Source organism: Cetorhinus maximus, unplaced genomic scaffold, assembly GCF_964194155.1.
Source record: "Cetorhinus maximus unplaced genomic scaffold, sCetMax3.hap1.1 HAP1_SCAFFOLD_4964, whole genome shotgun sequence".
Taxonomy (NCBI): domain Eukaryota; kingdom Metazoa; phylum Chordata; class Chondrichthyes; order Lamniformes; family Cetorhinidae; genus Cetorhinus; species Cetorhinus maximus.
The window spans coordinates 71-7,118 of NW_027600862.1; the positions used below are offsets into that span (position 1 = coordinate 71).

The window sequence follows — 7,048 nt, forward strand, 5'->3', positions numbered from 1 at the left end:
GGAAAAGGGGAAGAGAGAGGGGGAAAAGGGGAAGAGAGAGGGGGAAAGAGAGAAAGAGAGAGGGGGAAAGGGGAAGAGAGAGGGGGAAAGGGGAAGAGAGAGGGGGAAAGGGGAAGAGAGAGGGGGAAAAGGGGAAGAAAATATACTTCCAGTGGCACATGAGCATCTGGAAAAAAGACCCCAAGAAAAACCCTGTAAATAGTTGTCCAATGCACTTGTTTTTTTCTTTTTATACCATGAAGTTAATTACAAAAAAGCCAAGAGAGAGGTGAGAAACCGGGTCCATCTACAGTTCTTTGTGTTTTTTTATATATACACAGAGATACATCATTCACTGAATTGAAACACAGTACAAAAGAAACACCTCAAAGAAGCCATAAAGACCACATTGTCCATATCACTTGAAGTTCCTAAAGAAAGGGGGAGGGAGGGAGGGGAGGGAGGGGGTGGGGAAACGTGTGGAGGAGAGGGTTGGGAGGGGGGTGTGTGTGTGTGTGTGGGTGGGTGTGTGTGTGGCGGGGATTTTGAGGGGGGAGGGGGGCATGGTGGTGGGGGCGGGAGGTAAATCAAATTAGCACTAGCTGTCGAAAGCTCCTTCATCGGGGACAGGGTCGGGTGGCGGAGGTGGGGTCCCGGGAGGGAGGGGGGGGGAGGGGAGGGTGGGGACGGGGCTTAAAAAAAAAACAAAACAAGCATCTCGTAATCTGAACGCAGAAAGGAGGAGAAATTACAAACTCTATATTACATACAACAGTAAAGTTGTGCATCACAGACACAATGCAGAGCTTTTTGTCTTTTTTTCTTAAAACTTTGCTATTTAACTTCGCACAAATGTCCTGTTTCTTTGACGTGTGGACTGACCACTGGCGGGGAGGGGGTGGTGGGGAGAGGGAGGGAGGGTGGGGAGGGGGTGGGCGGGGGGGAGAGAGAATTGACAGCCACACTCGGTAACTTAAATTTCTCTGTCGGTTTTCCTTTCCTGTTTAAAGCAGATGTGTGTTGCAGGGGTGGGCTGGTGAGGGTCGGGAGGGAGAGTAGGGGGGGTGGGGTGGTGGTGGTTGGTTGGGTGGGTGGGTTGTTGTTGTTGTTGTTGTTGTTGTTGTGGGGTGCCTCCTTGGCTCTGCTCAGTTGGGACCCCAGTAGCCTGAGCTGTTGTAGGCAGACTTATTCCCTTGGGACTTCTGCTGGATGCTGCTGGTTTGTGCGCGCTGTCCGGTTCCACTCTGAAGAGCAAAAGATATTTTTTTTTTTAAATGAGAGAAAAACCAAAAAAAAACCTGTTACTTCGCTGCTCCCCCAAAAGCGTTCCCCACCAAACCCAGAGCCCCCAGACCTTTTCTTGACCGGCACAATTTATTAGCGGCCGCCCTACGCAGTGTAGACCTTGTCGCGACACAGGAAGCGGGGCGGCCTACTTGCGCGGGGCAAGACCCCCGCAGACAGAGAATGACCAGATTTCCTGCTTTCAGTGATGCTGGTTGAGGTGTTAATTATTGGGCCCAGGGTGTTAAGCAGGATCCAAGGCAGTGAAGCCAAACACCGAGACACTTTTCTTTATTGAGAGTTTACTCACTCACTGCTCTTCTCCCAGTGTCCCAGTTGTCCCCTATTTGTACGTGCTCAAAGACAATTCATACCCATCACCTGCTTTCCTTAATGTAATTTACACTGACAAATCATAACACTAATTGACCAGAACAAACCTTAACGCAACTGAAGCTTTTCATTTTGCACTCATTAGAGGGCAATTCACAAGAATACCAAATTGCAAAGGGAACAACAATTTATACTGCATGAGAAGGAAGTGCTGATTGGTTGGCAAGTGGACTCTGATTGGTAGAGACGTTGCCATGGAGCTGCCAGTTAACTGATAGCTGACAGACAACAGGCAAGCTTTGTTTAAATTCAAACCAGGCAGGATGACCTACTGCCTTGGGGAAAGGCCCCAGGGAGACCCCCCCCACCACCTACACTGCTCTTCTTCATAGCGACTGCGAGATCTTCCACATCCACCTGAGGGGGCAGGACAGGAGCCTCGTTGAACGTCTCATCTGGGAAGGCTGCACCTCCGGCTGGGTCGCGCTGCCCCAGTACTGGCGTTGGGAGGGTTAGCTTGGATTGGGTGCTAGCATCTAAGACTTGCCAACAGGAGCCTTTGCCCTTTCACAATCTCACCAGAAATCGGTCCAATTGTCTCCTGAACCCTAGCAACTTATTCCCCAGTTCTCTATCTGCCCCCCACTCGATTAAATCTGCTGTACTGACTTCTCACTACGCACTTGGGGGATTTCTTTCTCTTTAAACCCCCACCTCTCGGTGTTCAAGCCCATCGACAGCTTGCCTAGATTAATTTACATTCAAAAGCACCCCCTAAACAGCTGTTAAAACTACGAGTCTACTTCCCTCTTACACTCCATTCGACAGCGAGGAGTACAGAGCAAGCGCTCGCCTAGAGGGACAGGAGATGGCCATTCAGCCCCTCTGAGCCCGTTCCGCCATTCTATGCGTGGTTCGTATCTTAGCTCCATCTACCCGTCTTGGTTCCGTAACCCTTAATCCTCTTAACCCAACAAAAATCTATCAGTTTTGATTGTCAAATAAGCCTCTAGCTTTCTTGGGGCAGACTACCTCAGATTTCCACTTCCCTTTGAGTGAAGTGCTTCCTGACATCACCCCTGGACTCTCGTTTTAAGGTTCTGCACCCCCGCCTTGTTCTGGACTCTTTTTCTCCGCACCCCCCTCCCCCCCCACCACCTACCCCCAACCCAACCCGAGGAAATACTTCCTCTCCACCTACCCTATCGAACCCTTTAATCGTTATTAAACCCCCTCGATTCAATCACCCCTTAAATCTTCCACGCTCGAGGGGAATAGAGTCCTCAGAATTTAACCCTTTCGGCCCCGGGATCGTTCTTCTGGTGAATCTGCACTGCTCCCCCTCCGAGGGCCAATATATCCTTGCCGAGACGCTGGGGGGGGAGGGGGGACGGTGCCCAGGATGCAATGGGCAGGGTTCTAACCAGAGTTCTGCAGAGCTGTAACCGAAACTTGACCCCTCCCTGTTCCACAACGCTCGCCATAAAAAGACAGACAGCCGCATTCACCCTCTTCTGTTCTGTTTTTTTTTTATTTTTTGAATTATTTTTCTCTCTCTCTCTCTCTCTATATACCTGTCCATCCTGTTGGAGATGCAGGATCTGCGAGTGCATCTGCTGCTGGTGAGGAGCCAGAATGTGCATGAACGGAGGAGGGTAGCCGGCAGCAGTGGCTGGATTCACGGGGCCTGCACTGCCCAGGGCCGAGGGTAGGTTGAACGAGGCTGCGGGGGTTCCAGTGTGAAAGCCCTGCTTCTCGAAAGACTGCAACGGAAGAAAAGCAATAAAAGAAAAAGGATGACTTCGCTCCCTTAAACTCCTGACCCAATCCCCCCCCGCCCCCCCCGACATCTTACACACAAGCTAGCCACGTCATTGTCTTACCATTCCTCATGGATTTCTACTCCCCATTCTTCCCCCTCTTGTCTCAATGTCATGGGCATTGGGTGGAAAAGCTTGCTTTCACGCCTTGCCGAGGGGGGGGATATCTCTGATGAGGTAGCCCCCTCTCAGGCCCGCACAGGAGTGTCAAGGTTATTTTATTTTTATTTTTTCACAGGATGTGGACATTGCTGGCTATGCCAGCATTTGGTGCCAATCCCTAACTGACCTCGAGGTGGTGGTGGTGAGTCACCTTATAATTCATTCAGGAGGTATGGACGTCACTGGCTGGGCCAGCATTTGTTGCCCATCCCTAAATGCCCCTTGAGAAGGTGGTGGGTGAGCTGCCTTCTTGAGCCGCTGCAGTCCCTGTGGTGTAGGTACACCCACCGTGCTGTTAGGGAGGGAGTTCCAGGATTTTGACCCAGCGACAGTGAAGGAACGGCCAATATATTTCCAAGTCAGGATGGTGAGTGGCTTGGAGGGGAACTTGCAGGTGGTGGTGTTCCCCATGTGTCTGCTGCCCTTGTCCTTCTAGATGGTAGAGGTTGTGGGTTTGGAAGGTGCTGTCGAAGGAGCCTTGGTGAGTTGCTGCAGTGCATCTTGTAGATGGTACACACGCTGCTGCTACTGTGCGTCGGTGATGGAGGGAGTGAATGTTTGTGGAAGGGGTGCCGATCAAGCGGGGCTGCTTTGTCCTAGATGGTGTAAAGCTTTGAGTGTTGTGGGAGCTGCACTCATCTAGGCAAGCAGGAAGTAATCCACCACACTCATTTGTGCTTTGTAGATGGTGGACAGGCTTTGGGGAGTCAGAAGGTGAGTTAGTTGCTGCAGGATTCCCAGCCTCCGACCTGCTCTTGTAGCCACAGTATTTATATGGCTGGTCCAGTTCAATTTTTGGTCAATGTGAACCCCCAGTATGTTGATAGTGGGGAATTCAGCGATGGTATTGCCATTGAACGTCAAGGGGCGATGGTTAGATTCTCTCTTGTTCGAAATGGTCATTGCCTGGCACATGTGTGTAGTGCATGTTACTTGCCACTTGTCAGCCCAAGCCTGGATATTGTCCAGGTCTTGCTGCATTTGGACATGGGCTGCTTCAGTATCTGAGGAGTTGTGAATGGTGCTGAACATTGTGCAATCATCAGTGAACATCCCCACTTCTGACCTTATGGAAGGAAGGTCATTGATGAAGCAGCTGAAGATGGTTGGGCCGAGGACACTACCCTGAGGAACTCCTGCAGTGATCCCCTGGAGCTGAGATGACTGGCCTCCAACAACCACAACCATCTTCCTTTGTGCTAAGTATGACTCCAACCAACAGAGAGTTTTCCCCCTGATTCCCACTGACTCCAGTTTTGCTAGGGCTCCTTGATGCCACACTTGGTCAAAAGATGTCTTGATGTCAAGGGCAGTAACCTCAGGAGTTCAGCTCTTTAGTCGGTGTTTGAACCAAATTTGAACCATGTTTGCAGGTCATGTGGTATAGGTACACCCACAGTGCTGTTAGGGAGGGAGTTGTAGGATTTTGACCCACAGATCATCTAGTGACCTAACTGTCCCTTGAGAAAGCTGAGGTGAGCTGCTGCCTTGAAGCCCATGTGGTGTAGGTACACCCACAGTGCTGACAGGAAGGGAGCTCCAGGATTTTGACCCAGCGACAGTGAAGGAACAGCAGATATAGTTCCAAGTCAGGATAGTACGTGACTTGGAGGGGAACTTGCAGGTGGTGGTGCTCCCAAGTGTCTGCTACCCTTGTCCTTCTAGGTGGTACAGGTCATGGGTTTGGAAAGTGCTGTCGAAGGAGCCTTGGGTGAGTTTCTGCTGTGCATCTTGTAGTTGGTACACACACTGCTGCCACTGTGCGTCGGTGGTGCAGGGAATGAATGTTTAAGGGGGTGGGTGAGATGCTGATCAAGCAGGGCTGCTTTGCCCTGGATGGTGTCGGGCTTCCGTGTTGGAACCGCACTCATCCAGGCGTATATTCCCATCACACTCCTGACTTGAGAGCTCAAGTCTGTGGCTGGTTGAATTCTCTACCCCAGAGGGGGTTGTGGATGTTGCTTCGTTGAATTCATTTAAGGCTGGGACGGACAAGACTTTTGGTGTCTCAGGGAATTAAGGGGGAGCGGGCGGAGAAAATGGAGTTGAAGCCCAAGATCAGCCATGACGGTACTGAACGGCGAAGCAGGCTGTGGGGCCTACTCCTCCAGTTTCTTAGGTTCTTAACACACCAGTTGAACAACCGGTGAAAGTTTACGCCGCACTTACCTGCTGGGTCTTACTGTACACAGATCCTGAGATGTCTGGGACACCCGTGTTGCTCGAAGTCACTGACACACCAGCTAAAAGGCCAAAACATTAAAACAGAGTGCAATGAACAACTGGCACCAGATGTCAGATTTAAGAAGGTGCAAAAAAAAGCTGGATGTGCTGGTACACGAAATCACAAATAATGAGTACACAGGTACAGCAGGAGGTTAGGGAGGCAAATGGAACGTTGAGAGGGGAACGGGATATAAAAGCAAGGAAGTTTTACTGCAGCTGTGCAGGGGCTTGCTGAGACCTTGGTGTCCTCATCTGGAACACTGTACAGTTTCGGTCTCATTATCCGACAAAGGGTATAGCTGCTGCGTTAGTAGCAGCTCAGAGAAGGTTCACTTGACTCATTCCTGGGGCTTATCTTATGAAGAAAGGTTGAACAGGTTGGGCCTATACCCACTGGAGTTTAAAAGAATGAGGTGTGATCTTACTGAAGCATATAAGATCCTGAGGGGGCTTGACAGGGTACATACCAGGATGTTCCCTCTTGTGGCAGTGACCAGAACTAGGGGGCACAGTTTAAAAATAAAGGGGTCTTCGATTTAGGACACAGAGATGAGAAGAAGTTTTTCTTCTCCCGGTGGGTCGTTAGTCTGTGGAATTCTCTTCCCCGGAGAGCACTGGAGAGGCCGGGTCTTCGAATATATTCGAGGCGGAGTTAGATTTTTGATCGACAAGGGAGTCAAGGGTTATGGGGGGCAGACAGGAAAGTGGAGCTGAGACCACAACCGGATCAGCCACTGTCTTATCGAATGGCAGCAGAATGGCCTGCTCCTGCTCCTAGGTCCTACGTTCCTAAGTCACAACTTTCAGGCAAGACGGAACAGGCCCTAGAAAGAGACCGGATAACGATCGTTAAAATGAAGAAGGAGTCTGACGTATGGGGAGACGGAGAGAAAACGTTTCCACTTGCGGACCTAGAGGCTATCAGCATAAGACAGTCACTAATAAATCCAAATCGGGGAATTCAGGAGAAACTTCTTTACCCAGAGAGTGGGGAGAATGTGGGACTCGCTCCCACGGGGAGCGGGGAGAATGTGGGACTCGCTCCCACGGGGAGCGGGGAGAATGTGGGACTCGCTCCCACGGGGAGTGGGGGAGAATGTGGGACTCGCTCCCACGGGGAGTGGGGAGAATGTGGGACTCTGTCCCACGGGGAACGGGGAGAATGTGAGACTCGCTCCCACGGGGAGCGGGGAGAACGTGGAACTCGCTCCCACGGGGAGTGGGGAGACTGTGGGACTCGCTCC

At 51.1% G+C, this 7,048-nt stretch overlaps 1 long non-coding RNA gene across 1 annotated transcript; it reads right to left on the reverse strand.

Moving 5' to 3' along the window:
- Positions 1 to 281: 281 nt before the first annotated feature.
- LOC144678627 (uncharacterized) lies at positions 282 to 6,672 on the reverse strand. The gene is made up of 3 exons (XR_013576148.1): positions 5,748 to 6,672; positions 3,171 to 3,359; positions 282 to 1,223 (listed from the first exon to the last, which is right to left on the reverse strand). It is a non-coding gene; the product is annotated as an uncharacterized LOC144678627 (long non-coding RNA).
- Between the last annotated feature and the right edge of the window lie 376 nt (positions 6,673 to 7,048).